Source organism: Cryptotermes secundus, unplaced genomic scaffold, assembly GCF_002891405.2.
Source record: "Cryptotermes secundus unplaced genomic scaffold, Csec_1.0 scaffold136, whole genome shotgun sequence".
NCBI lineage: Eukaryota > Metazoa > Arthropoda > Insecta > Blattodea > Kalotermitidae > Cryptotermes > Cryptotermes secundus.
This window is the reverse complement of record NW_019718618.1, coordinates 738923-761137: the sequence shown is the minus strand read 5'-3', so window position 1 is coordinate 761137 and position 22215 is coordinate 738923.

Genomic DNA, 22215 nt, shown 5'->3' with positions numbered 1-22215 from the left:
CTGTCGGTATAGTTCGCTTGCGGACTACAGGCCACGGAGTTTTTTTATTTGCTACGATCGTTTCACGTTCGAAAAAAAAATAAAATTACTGATTGAGCCGGGTAACACAGCCGTGGTTATGAAGAGTCCTGTCTCCTGAGATATAACGCCATGAGGTCCGTTGGAAGGCGGCCGACGTTTCGGAGGTACACATCTATATCTTCAGAGTCGAATAAGCCAAGCAGGAAACTAGCATGATCCAGGTAAGAAGAAGGTGAAGATATCCCTGTAACAGGCCGTGAAGGCCCATATAGTTGTGAGACGTCGAGGCTCCCACATTATCTAGACAGTTGGCTCATAGATGGCGGTGAGGTTGTCAGCCTTACGCGCCGCCGCCCTTTACCCCCAGGTAAGATTCCTGGTACTCATTTCTGTTAGAGGCTGAGATACAGTGCGGCTGGAAGGATTAGGTCAATTGAAAAAAATCCAGTGACCTCTTTGAGAATCGAACCCGCGACCTTCCGGCTCAGCATAGTGCCTCAACCAACTACACTACCGCGTACACCCGCATGAGCCAGGTAGCTAGCAGATATCTCCGAAACTTCCGTTGACTTTTAACGAACTATGCGACATATCCCGTGAGATAGGACTGTATGTGGGGGAGCCCTATCTCATGACTAGGGACCGGATTTTCATGCCCTAATAATCCCTTAAATATGTATGCATTTATGCATGAAAAACTTCCGAAATATGCACTAAAATATACACATAAAAATTTATACCAAATATTAAAATTAATTTTACATTATTTTAAGACCAACAAATCAATATTTAAGTTCGTTTTATGTAATCATTGAATGATTCAGTTGCAATAAAGAGCTGTACTTAAATACAAATCATGCAACAAAGCCAACATATTTCATTACAAATTTCAAAAACCAATGGCACTAACATTTAGCTCTCCGAACTTTCAACTTCTCTTCTGTTGCAGTTCACAGTTACTAAATGTTTTAGGTTTCCCATAGTTAGTCGCCTCCTACTGTCTCGTAAGATGTCCTTATAGAGGGAAAAACTTCTTTCCACCTCACAGGAACTTAGGGGCGCATATACAAAAGCCGCTATTTGCTTCACTGTTAGTGATATTTTACTTGGCAGTTCAGTACGTTTACCGGCTAAAATTTCAATTTCACAAATTTGTTCATATCCTGGATTTTTTGAAAGAATGCTGTGTACTTTTTCCTTTACTACTTCACCAAATCTTCCAGGAACCGAATTCAATTTGGAAACAGTGGTTTTGAACACACTTAACGACAGATACAAAGTAGTATTGCTATTGCTTGCCTCCAGTGAGGAAATGGCGGACGGAAGATGAGAGAAGTGAGCAGATAAATAGGAAAGATCAGTTTCTAGTTCTGCGTTTTTTAGTAAACCTTCTGTTTGTGAGGCGAGGGAGCTGTTTGAACGTAAAGGAGATGGAGGAAGGAAGAGGGAGAAGGAGAAGGCAGGAAGAAAGGGAAAAGGGAATTGTGCTATGATGGACGAGAGTTGAGAAAATCTACGAAGGATTGTTATCTCTCATCAACTTCGAAGGGTAATTAAAATAACCACCGGAGAAACAAAAATAGCTTCTGAAATTACGGCGTAGAATTCTCCTGTACGGAATTGCTACTAATATTACAAGAAATACTGGGAAGAACTAGTTGCCTACTTTCCTTCGATACAACACGGATCGCATATAAAATGACGTGTCCAACAATGTTTCTATTTTTGCTTTTGTATCCGTTGCCTTGGCAACGTTTTTAACGATCCATTGCCTAGCAACACACGTACAGACACGCAGATTGAAGTGAGGGACTTATGAGGTATGCCAAGGATTGGTTTGAGCATTCCAAAGTTGATGGAATTCACAGATACACAGACAGCATGGTGATCACATAAGCCTGCTATTTTTTTTATTTTTCCAAAATTAGGAAAATAGGTTAATAAAATTGATCTTAGGGAAAGAGCTGTAGATTGGATTAATCTGTCTGACTATAGGATCTAGTGAGAGCGCTTCTTAACCTTGTAACGAACATTTGCGATGTTGATGTGTCTCTGAGTAGCTGAGTGACTATTAGTTTCTCGAAAGGTCTCTCCGCCGTGGAGTTACTCTGCATTAGTGTCTGCTGAGGGCCTGACCTTCAGTGCAACGTCTCCACTCCAAGTGAACTCCTGTAGCATTTACGGAGCTGTCTAAGCGGGAAGACAAATCGATTGTGGACTCGAGCCCAAGATCATGGGCTAAGACGTTCAGCAGAGTTAGCAATAGCGGTTCCACCTTCCACTCCTCTGTCTCCACGTTTCTGGCTTTACCAGTCTCTTCATTCACCTTCATCTTATCGTCTTTCCCTTTGTATGTCGGTTCCTTCGCTATTCATTTATATATATTGTCACGTGTATGAGTGACTCTAGACGGGGTTTGTAATCGGATTTATTGGACTCTGTAAAACAGCGCGTAGCTACACGTTACAGTTCACCGTTACACATTCAAACTAGTGCCCACAGTTACGTCTTCACTAGCCGTTGCTTGATAGCGGCGTCCAGCTATGGACGTTCCCACTCTTCTGGGTTCCCGAATTGTCGCCGACCTCAGTTACCAGTTTCTGACGACAACTGAGTCACAGCAGTTAGCTTGACTGTCAAGTTATCCTGCTTATAACATCTCGACACGAACCGCGTAGAAAACACTGTTCCTTTGTTGCTCTTTACAAGTCGCTACTTAGTAATGGTGCAGTTGCTTATTTCTCGGTCGTTGCCTAGCAACGGCCTACATGCCGCAATATTTTTATTCTAATGTTGTATTTTTATTCTATCCAAACTTTTTTCTCTTCTTCCCTTTCCTTTCTTTTCTTTACATTTTCTTCTCTTTTTGTTTCTGTCATACTCTTGTTTATGTTTTTCTTTTTATGTCTTTGTACTTCGTGCTTTACCTTTTCTTCCTTTTCAGACTTTCCTTATGTCCTCTTGTCTTTGTTTCTTCCTTTTTTCATTTTTTTCTCTGTTCTCTCTGTCCCCCTCGCCTGCCGATGGAGCTACCCTCCGCATCTGGGGATGATGCGCGGAAATTAAACGAACTGACCGGTAAGTTACAAAGCGAAGTCAAATTGAAGCAAAAACTGTCAACTAAATAAATCATCTGTCCTCTCCTCCGCGTCCTCCTTTTGTCGTCTTCCTCTTTTAAACCTACATCGGAATAGACCAGCCTTAGTTTCTTTATGTCTCTGATTGTGACTTGAGGGTTTCATGAAAAGAAGTTCGGGCACCGTTGATCTGAAGGATGTCAGTTTCAGAACAGAACGTCCCTCATTATGTTGTGTCTGAAACATCTGTGACGTTACGTCATCGTAAGATAGTGACGTTACCCGTAGAGAGTTACCAGAAGACAGTTCATCGCACTGCGGAACTCGTTGAAAACACACGTTGCATGTTTAGTTTCGACNCCCCCCCCCCCCCCCCGATATGGCTTAGTCAAAGAGAGCTCTGTCCCTGAAATCCGTTAGTGGTAACCGAACCCATGCGATATTTGCTTTACAGACATGTTCGAGTCCCGGTAAGGGCAGATTTTTTTTCTCTCCACGTCATCCAGACCGGCAGTGGGGCCCATCCAGCCTCTTATCCAGTGCGTACTGGCGGCTCTTTCCTCAGGAGTAAAGCGGCCGGAGCGTGAAGGTGACCGCTTACCTCCAACTGTTGTCGAGCTCAAGAATACGTGGATCCACGCATCTAGTCCCGCATACGCCTTTATGGCGTAGTGCTTAATTAGTTAAGTACAGAGACAACTTTACCTTTACTTCACACGCACTGTGTGCGCACCTTTATTGTAAGCTTGAGCAAAATTATGACTGAGGGTGTTTGAGCGTAGGCTGCTGCCGTGAATATTTGGACCTAAAGCAGAGAGGGGGAGAGACGGAGAACACTGCATAATACGGAGCAGCATAATTTATACTCGTCACCAGATGTTATTACTTTTTTTATTGCTAGTGGGGTGGGACCCGACCATGTTATTACTTACTTACTTACTTACTTACTTACTTAGACCGCGCTATAGCTCAAGCGGTCAGTCGCTGGCTTCCCATCGCGGAGGCGTGGTTTCGATCCCGGGCCTGGTAAAGTGGGATTTGTGGTGGACAAAGTGGCGCTAGGGCAGGTTTTCTCCGAGTACTTCGGTTTCCCCTGCCAATCTTCATTCCACCAATTGCTCCACAATCACCCTCACCTATCATCTGGGGCTGGTACAGTAGGCCAGAAGTGTCCGCAGTACAAGGGACTTAGTCCCACCCCACTAGCAATAAAGAAATACTTACTTACTTACTTATGGAGCTGAGTTCTTCTGCAGGAGAAGCCATCGGGTTCCTTAAAATGCTGGGAAATTCTTGAGTAACTGCAGAATTGGCGGCTCCTCAAGAAGGGCTCAGCTCCATGAGTAAGTAAGTAAGTTTACAGGCCCCAAGTGTGCCGGACATGTGAGTAAGTTACGTGTAGGCCTATGTAATAAGAAATTAGGTGCGGGGATAACGCGGGGCTGGCATGCAGCAGAACTGACAGTGACAAATGCAAGGAGAGTGTATTGGATCGCATGTCGGAATATCCCATAAATTTAAAACACACGTCATGCATCAGTGGGATGGCTGTTGCATACTGCGTACACCGTAATGTGGGCATTTCGAAATGTCCTTCCAGACAGAGGTACAGCCCTAGAGAGAGAAGTGGGGCAGAGGTCTCTAGTGCAGTTGCGTGTTCAAGCAATTTCATGTGAATCATGAGATGACGTATTTCTCGTCGCCCTGCAGGGTTGCACGTAATTAAGCAGCCTGACATATGCCATACAGAGATCGAAAATTGATCATCCTGTAAGTTATTTTATTTGCATTGCATGCAGGCCTGGTACCTTTATAACGTCCGTGAAAATATTCTGCACGTGAAATACAATTATTGTCTTTATATAAAACTGTACTCGTTAACAGTGGCCGTGCTGTCTAAGGTCGCACACCGTCGTGCGTCAAGACACGATGCCTGCGACATGACGCAAAGAAAGAGCACAGTTGAAACAAATGAGGTTATGAAAACAGCCGCACACCAGTCTGAGTCATGATGCTGACGTCGGCTTCATGCTGATGAAGCAAGACTGCGTGTTTTATCTCATGTCTTGATGCTTGTCTTGACGCAGTTGGTGTGCGGCCGCCATAAGGCACGAACAGACTTCTCCCTCTCGAGCATTGGCGTCGTGGGTTCGAATCCCACTCGAGGCATTGATGTGTCTGTGCGTTTATTCCGTGTTTATGTTCTCTGTGTAGGTAGCGGCCTTGCGGCGGGCTTATCCCCCCTCTAAGGAATTCTGCCGGCTGTGTAATAAAGATTACGAATGTGAAAGGATGCCAGGGTCCAACAAAGGTCTTGTAGAGCCATTGAGGAATGAATAAAATTAGATGTTAGGGTGACTGATGAATTGGAAAACACTTGGAAGGGAAGTGACATTGAGGGACTGAATAAAAGCATGAAAACCTCAGGACAGCAGGTGTCCCTGCAGAGATTTGGAGTGTAACCCGGAATAAAAAGTCTAGTTAGTTGCTGCTACACCATCCTGAGCCAGATGAATCTGCTCAACATTTTCATCACATTTAGCCTAAGTTACTTATTTTGAAAAAAAAAAAGTGGCTAATGAGATCACTTTGCTGTCTGTGTGTCTATATATACTTTTTCCCTTGGCACTACAGCCCCAGTGGGCCTAGGCCTACCTCCATGAACTTATCCGTTCACTTCGGTTTTTCTCGATCTTACACATTCTGTAGGACTCTTTAGGCGGGTGATCAGCTCGTCGCAAGGCCTCTACCTGTAGAGAAACACAGAAAAACGCACACATACAAACTTAAACATCCATGCCCTGAGTGGGATTCGAACCCACGATCCCGGCTTCCGAGCGAGCGAAGACAGTACATGCCTTAAACCGCTCGGCTACGGTGACCGGCGTGTGTCTATATTACAAATAATAATTTCTGGGAAGAACTAATTGTTACTTTCGTCTGATATGACACGGCCCAAAAAGAAACAAAATAAATTATGAAGGGGGACAGACACACAGACAGTGTTCCTGTTTGGTCCGTGTCATATCAGAGGAAAGTAGCGATTAGATCTTCCCAGAAGTTATTATTTGTAATATAATTTGTTTTTGTTATGATCTCATATATTTGAGTCCCCTAAATGGTCTCTTCTATTTAGGTTCCAAAATTAAAATTCTGCATGCATTTCTCTGTGCTCATAATTGAATTGTCTGAATCACTGCTCGGTGAGAAGGCTTTCACGTGAAATCAGTCAATTTTTGTTTTTTCACCCCCTTTGATTCATTCCCCTACTCTGTCTCTTCTGCTGTAGGTTTCATATATTTACAGTCCCTGTCATCACTTGTCGGTGTGTATAAGCTCTTCTGATGTGGAATGATTAATCCCTGATGGACTTTAAATGGAATGTGAGGAACAGCTAATGATTAGGCAGACAGTGTAGAACCTGAGTACTCGGGACTCGTACGACCCAATGCAATGCGCCCTCTCAATTTAATTAAAGTCTGAAGGGTAGATGGCGGATGGGGTAGAGTTGCTTAATCTGAAAGGAGAGACGGGCTAGATGCAAGGTAAAATGAAATTAAAGCTGTTTTCCTTCTCAGCTAAAGATCTATGATTGATTGAGCGTTTGATTAGAGACACAAGTGTTCTTCCTTTTTTCTTTTGCTTTAGAAAATTATGTGTTTCATCTTCAGAGTGCCATGAGCTAGTGAATCTGTCAAGTACGGACGTTAATTGATGGGGATAGTTACTTTGGACTGACGCTACTGTAACGCCCATTGAGAATTCAACGCTAAGTCCATCATTTATTATATAAGGTTTCCCACTATTAATTTCCCCAGCTTTCTCCTGTATTCCTTTCCAATCCTAAATATTATCGAATGATACATCGACGCCGGTACTTAATTCATTATCTCGCGAATAACACTCACAAATGATCAACCGTAAACCATTTTATTTACATAGTATGTTACATTTAATATATCCACATCAAAATATTACAAGTACTCACGAAATACACACGATACACATAAAAGAATTCCGCTCTCTTCTTTGTATTACGATGTCCACATTTTTCGGAGCAATCTATGTAGAATATGTAAGTGTATGTTTGGTAGTTTATAGCCTTATGCTGGTCGTACAATATTGGCAAAGGCAAACGGTAAAGTTGCCGGCCACGGTAGCCGAGCGGTCTAAGGCATGTACTGTCTTCGCTTGCTTGGAAACCGGGATCGTGGGTTCGAATCCCACTCAGGCATGGATGTTTAGTTTGTGTATTTGCGTTTTTCTGTGTTTGTGTACGAGCTGATCGCCCGCCCAAGGAGTCCTACCGAATGTGTAAGATCTAGAAAAACCGAAGTGAGCGGAGAAGTTCATGGAGGTAGTCCTAGGCCCACTGGGGCTGTAGTGCCAAGGGAAAAAAAGGTAAAGTTAACCCTGTGTTTAATTAATTAAGCACTCTTAAATGAAGGCGCATGAAGGGAGTGAAGTTATAGCTCCACAATTCTTTACCTCGGCAATAGATGGAGGTGAATGATAGCTTTAGGCTCCAGCCATTTTATATCGGTGCCTATTGGATAGGAAGCTGGGTGCATCCCAGAGTGATTCTGGACGCTTTAGAGAAGAGAAAATCTTGCCCTTGCCGAGAATCGAACCCCTGCCGTCCAGCCCGTCTCTGTACCAACTAAGCTATCCCGACTCCTAATCGTAAAGTAACGGAGGTAAAGATAATGTTATCCTGTGGTTAATTAGGTTACCGACGGGAAGACGGGGGCACGCGGTAGCGTAGTTGGTTGAGGCACTATGCTGCAAGCCGGAAGGTCGCGGGATCGAATCCCGTTGAGGTGGATTTTCTTCAAATGACCTAATCCTTCCAGTCGCACTATGGCCCTGTTGTGGACTCAGCCTCTAACAGAAATGAGTACCAGGAATCTTCCTGCTACCGTTACCGAGAATCGAATAAAAAATTCCTAGGTCGTGAGACCCATCGCTATATCGACTAATGTGCCCTGGCTCCGACAGTGGTAAAGTGAGGGACATGTCTGTATCACTTCACGTCTGCTATTTTGCGGTGACGTTTAGGCCGCTTATCCACGAAGCGATTGGTGCATGGTTGCTGTGGAACGGCTTACTCTCTCTTGTCCTGCACAAATTGATCCCCAGCTCTAAATTTCAAACTCGGTAGGGTTGCAAAGAACATTTTAATTACTACCCCTCAGTTTCATTCTATTTCAAAATAAATAAAAAATGGGAGACAGTTCTACCATTAGCTGGAACAAGCGACATGTGTTTGTCAAAGCTTTTAAACTCGCACCGGTGAGAAAAGATTTTTCTTTTTCGGTTTAAAAAAGAGTTGGCCTCAGCCTTTACGGATGGCTTTGCTGAAAAGATCAAATAGGTGGACCTGTCTGCAGCAACTTGCCGATAATTTTGAATTATACAGGATGATTCATTTGGAGCAGGGCCAATACTAATAATTATAAACTAAGCAATTATTGCCTCATAAAACGAAAATCGTGAACTGAGAAGTTCATGGAAGTAGGCCTAGGCCCACTGCGGCTGTAGTGCCAAGAAAAAAAAAACGGAAATCGGCAACCCCCAGGGGCACGCATTTGAAAAGAAAAAACTCGTACTTTTGACTACCTAGAAACAAAAATTGCACAAAGAAATTGCCGCTTTCCCTCCTGCTGTGCTGCCTACAACATTTGCGACGTATCATATTGGCTTTCCCTCCAGGTTGAGGTAAACAAATTTTAGCAACATTCTGTATATGAAGTATGTTTCCCATTTTTTATGAAAACTTGAATAGAAGGATATTTTCCTCTTTGACGGACATTTCCGTCACGCTGAACAATTTGACGGGAACAGATGAATTATAAGTCTAACCAAACTGTGAATAGACTCGTCCATATTCCTGATTGTACGTCTGACGTAATTCACTGCTCTTGGTGATTTTCATTTCTGGATATACAAACTCCGTGGCCTGTAGTCCGCAAGCGAAATATACCGAGCGACCGCCGCTTGTCGGTGAAGTTCGTGCCAACTTTAGCGGGTAGAAGGTGTCATGAGGTTAGCACAACGGATCCCCACGGCCGTTAATCTCGGTTTGTAGACCGGAGCCGCTGTTTCCTTGAAATAGCTCCTCAATTATCCTCATGAGGTTGAGTGGTCCCCGTTCCACACCCACTATTTCTTAGAAAATCTGTTACCGCCGGGAATCGAACCCGGACCTCTGGATCTGTAGCCAGGAACTCTGACCACTAGACCACAGAGGCGGTCCGTTTCTGGATATAATGAATTATAAAGCCGATTGCGAAAAAATCTTTTTAAAATATTCATAACAGAAAATGCAATTTTCCTTGTGCTTAATTAATTAAGCACCGCACCATAAAGACTTAGTGGGGGGTGACGGTACGTATCCTCGAGTTCTTAAACTCTGCACTGGATGGGGGTTGGTGGTCATCTTTATGCTCCGGCCGCCTTACCCCAGTGGATATAATCCCCGGTGTCAGTTGGATAGGGGGTTGTGCTGAGAAGAGATAAATCTCTTATCCCTCCCGGAAATCGAAGTTCTATCCCTCGGATGGCGAACCTGTAGCTCTCCTGGCTGTGCTAAAATGTCGTACAAGTCTTGAATTGGGCACCGAGGTAGCTCAGTCGATATAGGTGCCAGGATACCGGTACCCAATGGAGTGCTTGTTGGTTGGCTTACGCTTGGAAACATTACCAGCCTCCGAAACGTCAATACCGGGCTGCACGACGTAACATCACACAAAACTCTACACTTCATGTTCTCCCTGTAAGAATGTCAAATCGTACAAGTTTAAACGTCGAATGGTGATTCACGAACTTGTGTTTAGGGTTCGAATTTCTGACGGGGCACCAGCTGCCCTGGCGTAGGTGGTTCTAAATCCTCACTTCCTCTAGGCAAATACTGTGCTAGTACATCGAATAGGCCACGACCACTTCCAAAATACTTTTTAATTTATCTGTCATCCTCCCATGAGACATACAGTCAGGCTACTAAGAGAGTCGTACGCAATAAAATAGCACAATAACGCACATAAGTGATAAGACTGGGATGGGCAGAGCATGTAGTACTAATGGGGTGAAGAGAAATGCATGTAGGATTTTTGTGGGAAAGCTAGAAGGAAAGAGACCACTAGGAAGACCAAGACGTAGGTAAAGGTTAGGTAAAGTTGTCCCTGTGCTTAACTGATTAATTACTGTGCCATGAAGGCGTAAGGGGGGTGGATGTATTGAGCGCAGTCGGTATAGCTACTGGCTACGGGCTGGACGACGGAGGGATCGGAGTTCGAACCCAGATGGGGGCAAGAACTTTCACTTCTGCATGTCAAGATCGGCTCTATGGTGCACCCAACCTCCTATCCAGTGGGTACCGGTGGTAAAGCGGCCGGGGTTTGAAACTAACCACTCACCTCCAATTATTGCCGAGGTTCAGAAGACGTGGGTGTGTATATTATTAAGATGGATCTTAGAGAGGTAGAATGGGGTGGTATGGATTGGATTATTCTGGCTCAGGATAGGGACCAGTTGAAGGCTCTTGTGAACACGGTAATGAACTTTCGGGTTCCATAAAATGCTGGGAAGTTCTTGAGTAGTTGCACAGTCGACGGCTTCAAACTGGCGGGAATAGGCATACGGTTCAATGTACTGGGATTGTCTTTTTTTCCCCCTTGGCACTACAGCCCCAGTGGGCCTAGGCCTACCTCCATGAACTTCTACGTTCACTTCGGTTTTTCTAGATCTTACACATTCGGTAGGACTCCTTGGGCGGGTGATCAGCTCCTCTCAAGGCCTCTACCTGTACACAAACACAGAGAAAAGGCACACACACACACACACATACACACACACATACAAAATGAACTTCCCTGCCCTGAGTGAGATTCGAACCCACAATCCCGGTTTCCAAGCGAGCGAAGACAGTACATGCCTTAGACTGCTCGGCTACTGTGACCGGCAAGATTGTCTTTAGAACATGGGAAATGACAAATTTTCTTTGTATTATACATATCTTTAAGATATTTTACAAGGTGCTTTGTTACAAAACCTTCTAGTGGCGTCTTCTCTTATCTTATTAAGTCACGATGTTATTGCTCTAGACCTAGGATTTCAACTTGAATTCTTGTACGTTCGCTTCTCACGGGCTTGCTATAAATGGCTGTAATTTAAAACTGCTGTCTCCTCGGAGGCGGATGTCCTCCCCCCCCCCTCCCCCTCGCACGGATCCAGATACCGCCATTAACAGGCAGACCTGGTGACAGGATTTGCGAACGCTTTCACTTTCATTCTGTACTCACGGCCTGATCAACTAACTAACAAGCGTTTCTGTTTTCCTTTTGTAATCCTCTGTGATTTAGGAGTTCAGTTTTCCTACCACGTGCCATCTTTGTGACAAAACCAGCAATGCAAAAATCATTGCGAATTTCAGGCATTTCAGATAAAGGTCTTTGAGGACAGTCAGACAGCGCTACTGTATTTCAGTAAAACATTCATCCGTCAGTGTCTGTGATTGGCTGCGTTACGGGTTATTTTATGACGAAACATTTATGTAGACAGGCGGGGTTAAATTCCCGACAGCGGTAAAACTTTTTCTCTTCTCAACACCGTCCAGACCGACTCTGGGGTCCACCCCGTCTCCTGTGCAATCAGTACCAAGGTCTCTTTCCCCTGGAGTAAAGGGGCCGGGGCGTGAAGCTGACCACTAGATTTATCTAGTGCCAAGGTAAAAAGTAGTGGAGATATACCTTCACTCCCCATACGCCTTCATGACATAGTGTTTAGTTAATTAAGCACAGGGACAACTTTACCTTTTACACAGCTTCGAATGTTGTAATGGTTGAAGAATGATGAATTGGAAAGGATTTCGAAGGAAGCGGTCGTGGCCAATCTTAGGCACGTTCTCAGTCAGGATAACAGGTGTCTTGGCCTAGATATGAACCTAGAACTTTCAGAATACAAATGTAGTGCTCTCTCGTTCCGCTAATGTTCCCGATGTGTTTGGATTTTTTGTGTTTGCACCCTGAAGGCCAGGGGCACGCGGTAGCATAGTTGGTCGAGGCATTATGTTACAAGCCGGAAGGTCGCGGGTTCCAGTCCCGATGAAATGGGTTTTCTTAATTGGCTTAATCCGTCCTGTCCCAGTATGACCCTGGGGTCGACTCAGCCTCTAACAGAAATGAGTACCAGGAATCTTCCTGGGGGGTAAAGGGCGGCCGGCCTGAGCGTAAGGCTGACAACTTCATCGCCATCTGTGCGCTGCTTGTGTAGATAATGTGTTACCCAGTGGGCCTTCATGGCCAGCTACAGGGATAACTTTACCTTTCTAACCTGAAAACCGATTTGTTATAATTAACTCCATGGGCCGTATTCCTCCAAAGGAAACCAGTAGTTGCTCACCTACTGAAGCAATTCCCAGGATTTTGTGGGATCTGAGAATTAATTACATTTATCATAACAGCCCGCCACTGGTCTCTGTTCTGCCTTAGATGAATTCAGTCCACACCCATCATATTTTCTAATATCCTTTTTACAATCTATTTCCACCTACGTCCCCGTCTTCCAAGTGCTCTCTTTCCACTAATTTCTCGTCCCAGAATTACAAGTATGATCCTCATTCCACGGGCCAGAACACGTCATGTGGCTTGTCCACATGTTCCCGTGCATGAAGAAGGTAAATTCCAGGAAGGAGTATGGAGGAGTGGATGCATAGCCTCATGCATTCTTATTTCGGTACTAATTGAAGGTGAAAGGCAGCTTCACGTTTCGGCCACACTACCACAGGAGGGAAAGCCCCCGTTACTATTTGGATAGCAGACAGTGTGGGCCGCAGAAAACATTTATCTTCATGGGAGAATAAAATAAAATTGAGCCCCGATTCCGCGGTTGTAGAGCCAAGTTCTTGATGCCTGAAGCGTCAGTAAAAGAGGGCAGGATTGGGGGCGGGGTTGCGGAGGCATGCCCGCAATGCGCACCCCTGTGTTTAAACAGTGGGCTTATTGACCCAATTTGCTGTTGGGAAATGGCGTTCATGTGCGGGCAGAGCCATGCTTGGGAACACTTGCCGATGTATTCCTGCACCTACAGGCATTTGCCGGGAACTGGGAACAGTGTGTCCTGTTTTATTTGCAACGAGAGAGCTCACTGTGCGATGCCAGAGTTGCAGCGCATCCTGCGGCGAATTCCTGAACTCATATTAATACCAGAAACTCTTTCAGTTTAATCTCGGATAATACAAACTGTGTGTAATGTTTCGAGTGAATTTAAACCTTTGAAATCAAAAGAGAAAGAGAGAGACAGTGAAGAGAAGAGAAGCAAGAAGTAGAAGAGGCATGAGGGAGAAGAGACAGAGAGTAAGCAAGGAGTAGAGAAAATAAAAGAGAGGGAGAAACAGGCAGTGAAGAAGAGATTTAGAGCAGAAAGGGAGGTAGAGAGGTGAAGAGATAAAATGGAGATATAGGAGAAAGTAAGAGAAGGAGAAGAGGAGGAAAAGAAGAGAGTGACAAGAAAAGTGAGAGAAGAAGAGAAAAAATAGAGAAACACGAAAGAAGAGCAAGAGGATAAAGGCTTGGATTTCTTGGAGAAACAGAAATTTACGTCTCCGAATTTTTCCGTAGTGTATTCGGCCGTCGGCTGAAGGCAGGTGTACATCACGAAATTCTGTAGCGTTATACTACATAGAGATATAGAAATACTATCGGAGTAAATATAATAAAATGGGATGGCTTCGTTATTTTCATTGCAGCACGATATACAAACCTAATATATTGCAATTATTATAGCCGGAAGTTCGCGGGATCTAATCCCGATGAGGTGGATTTTTTTCAATTTACCTAACCCTTCCAGCCGCAGTATGGCCATGGGGTCGACTCAGCCTCTAACAGAAATGCGTACCAGGAATCTTCCTGTGGGGTAAAGGACGGCCGGCGCGTAAGGCTGACAACCTCACCGCCATCTGTGAGCCGATTGTCTAGAAAATGTGGGAGCCTCGACGTCTCACAACCCTATGGCCCTCCACGGCCTGTTACAGGGATAGCTTTACCTTTTACTTTTTTATGTACTAGTACAGCTATACGTGTATTAACCTAGTCCGTTTATTGGAGGTTGAGGTGGGGGATTAATTGATTAAATTGGCGAAACCATTCGTGATTATATTAAGGGGAATTTGCTGTGGAAGTAAACAGGCGCCTGGAAGCCAAATATTTAGGCCCAGTGCGCAGTGTGCTTCTGTTCATAACATTTTATGTCTATTTGCTTGGGTCAAATATTTCTGGAATGAGCTTTCACATTTCCATACAACTGAATTACAGATTTCTTTCCCCGGGCTATTGGTTCTACAGTCGGCAGATCAAAGCTTTAGCAGAATTGGCGAGCATGATTCCCTTTTTGTATTTAATTGGATTAGGAAGCAAGTGTAAAAATAACAAAATATCGTTCCCATGCTTGGAGAACCGTGTAACTGCACTAAATTGGCATAATGAAGCATTAAGAGAAGAGGATGGGAGAAGAGAGCAGAAGAAGAGATGTGACTAGAGAAGGGAGAAGAGGACGAGAAGAGAAAAAGTGACAGAGCAGGAGAGAAGATATGAGAAGACAGCGGAGGTGAGAACCAGAAAGTAGAAGACGAGACCTAAGTAGAGAGAGCAGAGAAGAAGACAGGAGAATGGAAGAGCAGAAACAGAAAAGATAATATGCGAGATAAGGCAGCATAAGATGGGAAGAAATGACAGAAGAGGATAAGAGATAAACGAAGGGATGAGAAGAGAGAAGACAAGAGAAGGTATGAGAGAAAAGAGACTAAGAAAGAGTAGGCAGACAAGGGTGAAGGGAAGGGAGAGTATAGAAAGTAAATAGTAAGAAGAGGAAGAAAGAAGAATGGAAGAGAAGATGGCGCTGTTGTGATAACAGACAAACAAACGCGTGCTCTTGAGCAATTGTTTATGATTTCTCCTTGATACTTGTTTAGGAACTGAGGGATATTTTGGAGTTGCTATGGCAGTGTGTCCGCCAGGCGTGAGCACCGGAGCCTGCTTCCTAGTCGTGCAGATCGGTAGAGTTGGGCAGGCTAATTTGATTGCTGCCATGGAAACATGATTTACACCCAGTCATCAGTCACATTCATTCTATATTTCTCCAGGTCCGTTCGTTTGAAGCAGCTGACAGAATCCTCGCCCATCTGCCGCCAGGACGGGCAATGGGACGGCAGCCGAACGCTGCTCCACTTCTCATTCAAGTCGACGTAAGATTAATGTTTGTTTTCGTTTTAAATTGGTTTCAAGCTTTGAAATTCAATTTGTTCTCATTTGTAATGCTGTTTTACATCGTCAATACTTCACGTTCTAAAAGTCTCTTCGTCGACTCCAGATCAATGCAACCACTCAAAGCTACATCATTATATTGGAGATAATTATCATCTTGGATGTGACGCCGTGTCTTCTGGTAGATGTTTGCCGATATGTTCTCCCTCTCTTCATCTTCAGGATCCGAGACTAAGACTAACATGCTGTCAGCACGGAGTCCGTCAGTAATGCAACAGTCATTGAAATAGTCACCATTTAACTCTAAGACGACATGTTTCGGCCACAGACGGTCATCATCAGGTGTTTCAGTGCGTCCAAACTGTTACACTGCTTTGATGCGCGCTAAAATTGCGCCTTGCAGTCCACTTAAAATAACATAAATAATTACTTAAAATTCATTATTTTTTTCTATTAAAATCTTTCGTAAAATCTCATTCAACCTCATAAGGGGCGTCGTCCACTTGTTTAAAGCATTGAAACACCTGAGGATGGCCGTCTGTGGCCGAAACATGTTTTGTTGGTTTTAAATGGTGAATATTTTAATGATTGTTGCATTAATGACGGACTAAATACATAGACGTTAATTAAAGATGTGCAACAGGATGCTGAAATACAGAAACTTAACGAATACACCCCCACCCCTAAAGAGGCTCTGTATTGCTCCGAAACTTTGGCGAACTTCTAGGGAACTGAACGGAAGGTAATAGTCTTCACAGCCGCCACTGAAAATCTGACTCCTCCCTGTAAATACTCCTGTTTGTTCATATCTGGTAGTGGCACTGGTTGAGAGAAAGCCCACTCGACCAAGATTCCGATGCAGTCTGTAACAGTGATCGTGCATACTCCTGCGACAGAGGCAACACGTAGTTTGAATTACAAGCTCCGGTTATCGCATTTCTGTCCCAGAGTGTCCATACGTTACGCCTTGCATCGTATCCACGGGGAGTTTTACTGGTTTAGGTTAACTTCACGTCTGAACGGAACAAGAGCCTATGGTACATGGCTAGTGCTCCGTGCCTCCGCAGTGTTTGTTCATCTGTGCCTCTTTGCTTTCCTTCAATTCCTTCACTCATATGATGCCGTGTAGTCTGGTAGTTAGACGCGAACTTTTAGGTGGGAATAAATTGCGGGCTACTTTACGACGTTTCAGGGTCGCAAAATATTCAGCGTCGAATGGTAGGATGGTAGGCCCATAGGGTTGTGACATGTTGAGGTTCCCACGTTTTCTAAACAATCGGCTCACAGATGGCGGTAAGGTTGTCAGCCTTACGCGCCGGCCGTCTTTTACACCCAGGAAGATTCCTGCTACTCATTTCTGTTAGAGGTTGAGTCGACCCCAGGGCCATAGAGCGTCTGGAAGGATTAGGTCAATTGAAAAAGTACCTCGTCGGGATTCGATCCCACGACCTATCGGCTTGGCGCATAGTGCCTCAATCAACTACGCTACCGCGTGCCCCTCGATGAATGATACATTAGAAGGGATTTGCATGGGAGCGTCAGAGGCGTAATCGAGGCGCTATCTGGGCATTTACCTGGAGCCACCGAGGAAAAGCACGAAAATACGTATTTGAGTCAGTATAACCGGTGTCCGTGCCGAAATACGAATGAAAGTCTAAAGCCTTACTACTAGACCGCTGCATCCATCTTCAAGGTAGATGGACATATATCGTCATTGAGATGATGCGTGTAGTGTGGTGTACCGTCGGTATATTTTCGTAGGAAGAAAATATTGTTAAATCGTTTTAATCTGTACCTGTTTCGTGCTTTATTTTAGAAGATGCCGGTATCTAAATTATGTAGCTCCGTATGATAGGTTGGTAGACGAATTGTCTATCTTCAGAATGAGGGTTGTGCGTGCTACACGCTCAATTTTTAGATTACTCAGTTCCCAGTTGTCGGATGACTAATTGGAAATAAATTGGAGACAAGCTCTAGTGGCCTATCCCTGCTGGAACGGACACTGAAAATGAAACAGTCAGGATATCCTGTGTCCTGACCGAGGTTTGAACCCAGCAACTACTGAATACAAGCAAGAGCGTTTACCGCTACACCGACCGACATGCTTGGTCCATCCGTATCTACGATGGAGAGCAGTAGTAGTGATTTTTTTCCTTTTTCGGTCCTTCCAACACAGGCTGGCTTCTGTACCGCTGGTAACAAAATCTCGCTGTCCCCTGAGGATACACAAGTATTGATCGTTGTGAAAACTTGTTGCATGTCCTTCTTGCACTCATCTGCCAGACAGACTTTAATACCAACATAGATTGGAAATATAATTCGAACCTCCAGCAAAATCCGCAGTGGATATGAAACAGAATAATATATAGTATTGGTACTGGGAACTAGTGACTATTGATATAAATTCGAGGGTCTCTTCCCGTAATTCGAGCGCGCTCAGAACGTCTGTTGCCCTTCAGTTCGACGAGGACGTATGGACGAGATAATTATCAATCTGCTTTCAAAATATTATTATAAAATTGTGATCAGAATAGGACTCAGAACCGGGCTGCTGTGCGCATACAATTTAACCCGTTAAAGCCCAGTGGTCACTATATATACCACCTGCTTTAATATACCTAAAGCTCTGTATTCTGCCCACACAGTGTATTTATGTGTTCCATATGGTTCTCACAATAAACAGCGACTGTTTCCCTAAACAGCATTAACCGGCTGGGCTCTGTAGCGGAGACGTAATATTTCCTGTGAGGTACGGACTGAACATACTAAAACTCTGCATTCTGCCCACAGAGTGTATCTGTGTGTTCCGTATGGTTCTCACAGTAAACAGCGACTGTTTCCCTAAACAGCATTAACCGGCTGGGCTCTGTAGCGGAGACGTAATATTTCCTGTGAGGTACGGACTGAACATACTAAAACTCTGCATTCTGCCCACAGAGTGTATCTGTGTGTTCCGTATGGTTCTCACAGTAAACAGCGACTGTTTCCCTAAACAGCATTAACCGGTTGGGCTTTGTAGCGGAGACGTAATGTTTTCTGTGAGGTACAGACTGATTTTTATATATTATTTAGAAGAAATGCAGTCTTTAGAGTGTCAGTAAGTAACTTAATAATTCGGTTCGATTCCCAACAGGGGCAAGAATTTTATATTCTCTATAAACCGCAGACCGTCTCTGCGGCTAACACAGGATCCTATCCAATGGGTATCGGGAGCTTTTTCCCCAGATATAATGAGGTCGGAGCGCGAAACCGAGCACTTCTCCATATAGTGCCGATGTTAAGAAAGGTGGAGCTATACATCCAGTCTCCATACGCCTTCATGCGGTGGTGCTTAATTAATTAAGTACAGGAACAACTTTACATTACTCAGGACACAACCAGACTTGATTTTTATGCGTTTTTTTTGTAGAATTTTGAATTATATGCTGTACCAGATTTGCGTTGTTCCGTATATCATAGGGAACTTTATGTCCCCCCCTCCCCCCCCCCTCTTCATATATAAACGCTTTAGTGTAGCGTCCTGTCCGTGTCAGTTGCAACGGGTTTTTGAGGCCCATTGCGACATATGAAGTTTTCATTTCAGTGAATATGAATAATGCGGTCGTCTGGACTGTGACGCCGTGTAGTTTGTTAGATAGGTATTAGCATTTAACAGGAACCTGTCAGTGTAGCGTAGAGAAGTGCCTCTCTAAATGGTTCTTCCCTGAAGATAGAGTCAGCAGGTTTACTTCGAAACGTTGATAACTTCGTACCAATCTATACTGCGTCATAAGCCATAAGGGAGTAACCTCCGTCCACTTTGAGGATCAGATCATGCGCTGATTCTAACGAGGTTTTACATTGTACGTTTTGCATAATGTATTTTAACGTGAGGTGCACGAGGTAGCATAGTTGTTGAGGCACTTTCCTACAAGTTGGAAGGTCCCAGGTTCGAATCTAGGTAAACTCGTTGAATTTTTCAGTTCACTTATTCTTTCCAGACACACTATGATCCTGGGGTCGGCTCAGCCTCTAAGTGCGGCCGACTGGCGCGTAAGGCTGATAACCTCACCGCCATTTTGAGCCGATTGTCTAGAAAATGTGGGAGTCTCGACATCTCACAACCGTGTGGGCCTCCATGACCTGTTACAGGCATAGCTTTAACTTTCTTTTGTTCGATGTGGAATGTATATTGCAAACTAATAGTTTGTGAGATTAGACTACATTGAAATATTACCAAATATAATTTTGTTACATTTATTTTGAATCTGTGACACCTCGAAAGTGTGGAGGGTTAAATTGATGAGGCATATATTATTTACTGTGTTTAATGTGGCCATATTGAGGATCAGTAATACGCAACATGTGTATACGTACAATGATTAATTTAGAAACTACATAACCTAGCCTGACCTGCTATTTACTTTCCTCATTTTCTGTTTACAGGTTGTCACATATCGAACCGGATATTCCCGCAGTGCAGGATAATTCGGTGAGTGCAGCCATTCTACAGGCCGTGTTTTTCTACCTGGCCTCTGTGTTGCGCATGAGGGGAGCATGACATGAAGTAGGGGAAATTGATGATATGCGCTCTGGGAGGGAGAGGACGACACAAAGGCACGTTATAACCCATGCATACCCCATAGTCCTCTTCTCAGTTAAAGGACAACAACGTCCTCTGCGCATTCTGTTGAGAGTGGTCAAGTCAAAAACTGCAGACTGTAGTTTCAGTTTGTTGACATTGCAGTACACCTATGCATCATGTGTAATATAACTAACCCTGTATAGGGACAGAATGTCAGAGATTCGTATACAATTTTAAAATGACATCTCAACTCTGTGACCGAATGTTTTTAACTCTCTGTTTGTATGGCGTGGAAAAGATTTCTATTCACAGATCAGTCGGCTTCCTATTAAGTGGATGCCGGAGTCTTCTTTTTCCGGGGGTAAAGCGGCTGCAGCGTGAAGCTGTCCATTATCTTTCATCTTCTACCGTGAATACATGGAGAAGTACCTCCACTTTCCCACATATATTCAAGTTTAATTAATCCAGAATCTACCTTCTCTTGGCAAGTCTCGAGACTGTAATGCCGACTGAAACACTGTTGTTTATTTCTCTCGTCTTCTGGTTCTGTCGTAATCAGCTGAGATTAATTCTGCATTCGGTTTCCATGGAAACGACGTAACGACAAAACAACAAACGTTGTCCGCCCTGACTAATGATGTCATAGATCTCGGTGATTGATACATGTATGGAGCCTGCTTGAATATAATGGATTGAGCGCGCTAACCCTTTTATACTTTCAACAAAACTGAACTGATATATAATGATTAAATATCTTGTACATGTTTTCGTCTAAATGGAATCACATTGGGGCAGTGCCGCTATCAAGGCAGAGTAATTATATTCGAAGTATTTGCCCGTGTTGCCAGTCAAACACAGGAAGATGAATGGACGGGTCTGTATGATCACACGTTGCACCGAGAGAATATTGCAGTAAGCCCTTATGTCGTTATACACAGTGAACTCCATTGAATTTGTTTTGTTTAACGCTTTACAGCGCAGTGGTAACAGTATGAACCACATAAATATATTGTGACGTGCCACCAGGAAGGCTGGACGATAATACGTCCATCACTGGTCAACGGCTAGCAATTCCTAGGCAGCGGTGCCTAGGAAATCGTTGACCTCGAGATGAAAGTCTTAACAGTGGGGTTTCCACCGTTATTTGTAACGAAATGTATTCCCGCGGCAACAAGAGATTCGTTGCATAGCAGCGGGCGAAACGAAACCCTTCGACAATTTGTTCCCTATTTAGTCCGAATGCAGGATATAACTGTTCGTATCCGACGAGAGCTAAGGACAGTTGAGCTCCGAGCAGAGCAGAAGACACTTCAATACATTTCGAAGAAATCCACTGCTTCCATCTTCAGAATAAATGAAGCCAGCCTTTTTATTCGAAACTGGGGGAGGGGGGGTTACCCATCAACGGAACTGCTCTGCGTCACATCAAAGAAAATCATAAATTAAATTTTTTAAAGCGGAATTGTTACTATATATGCCGCCTATATTAATATTAAAGAAGATTTTTGTCCACATAGCTTATGTGTTTTTCGTATGGTTCTCACAATATACAGCGATTATTTCCTTCAATAACAATAACCAATTGGTCTTCATAATCAAGCCGTGGTGGTTTCTGTGAGGTACGAACTGATTCTGTAAGATTCTGACGGCGGTGATTATGAAGGAGACAGCTTTCTGGGTTGTAAAGCCACGTGGTTCAGAGAAAGCCCGAAGTTTCGGAGAAACATATCGCCTCCATCTTCAGAATAGAAGAGCAAGCCAAGCAAGAAAACTTGCAGCCTGGATCTCATTATTTATTGCTTGCCTTACATTACTGCCCTTAAGATGGAGGCGCTATATTCCTACGAAACCTCTGTACCTCCTATTTACACGGCGCTTAATCCGAAAACACCGCACTCTTCATGGTAATCGCAGTTACCAATCCAAATCTTACGTAAACCTATGAGTATAGTGTTTCACACGATTATCAGGATAAGTAGCTATTAGTTACCTAAACATGATGAACCGGTCGTTTTTGTAATTTAGATACAGGGTGTTCCTTGTTAGGATGGAACTGAAAATTGAAATGTCATTTAATTAGGCGAGTTGTGGTTTGGAGAGGAGCAATTATCCAGGCGTGAGAGCGTGAGAACATGAAGCTCACAAACTGGCGGAGGTTTTTCTTGTCTTCCTCAGTCCCTCAATATAACTCCTTACATATACCTCTGCTTACTCCCTTGCTGTGTCTTTCCACATCCTTTCCAATTCATCATCTATTATCCCACAGATCGACCCTGTATATTCTCAGTTACAAACA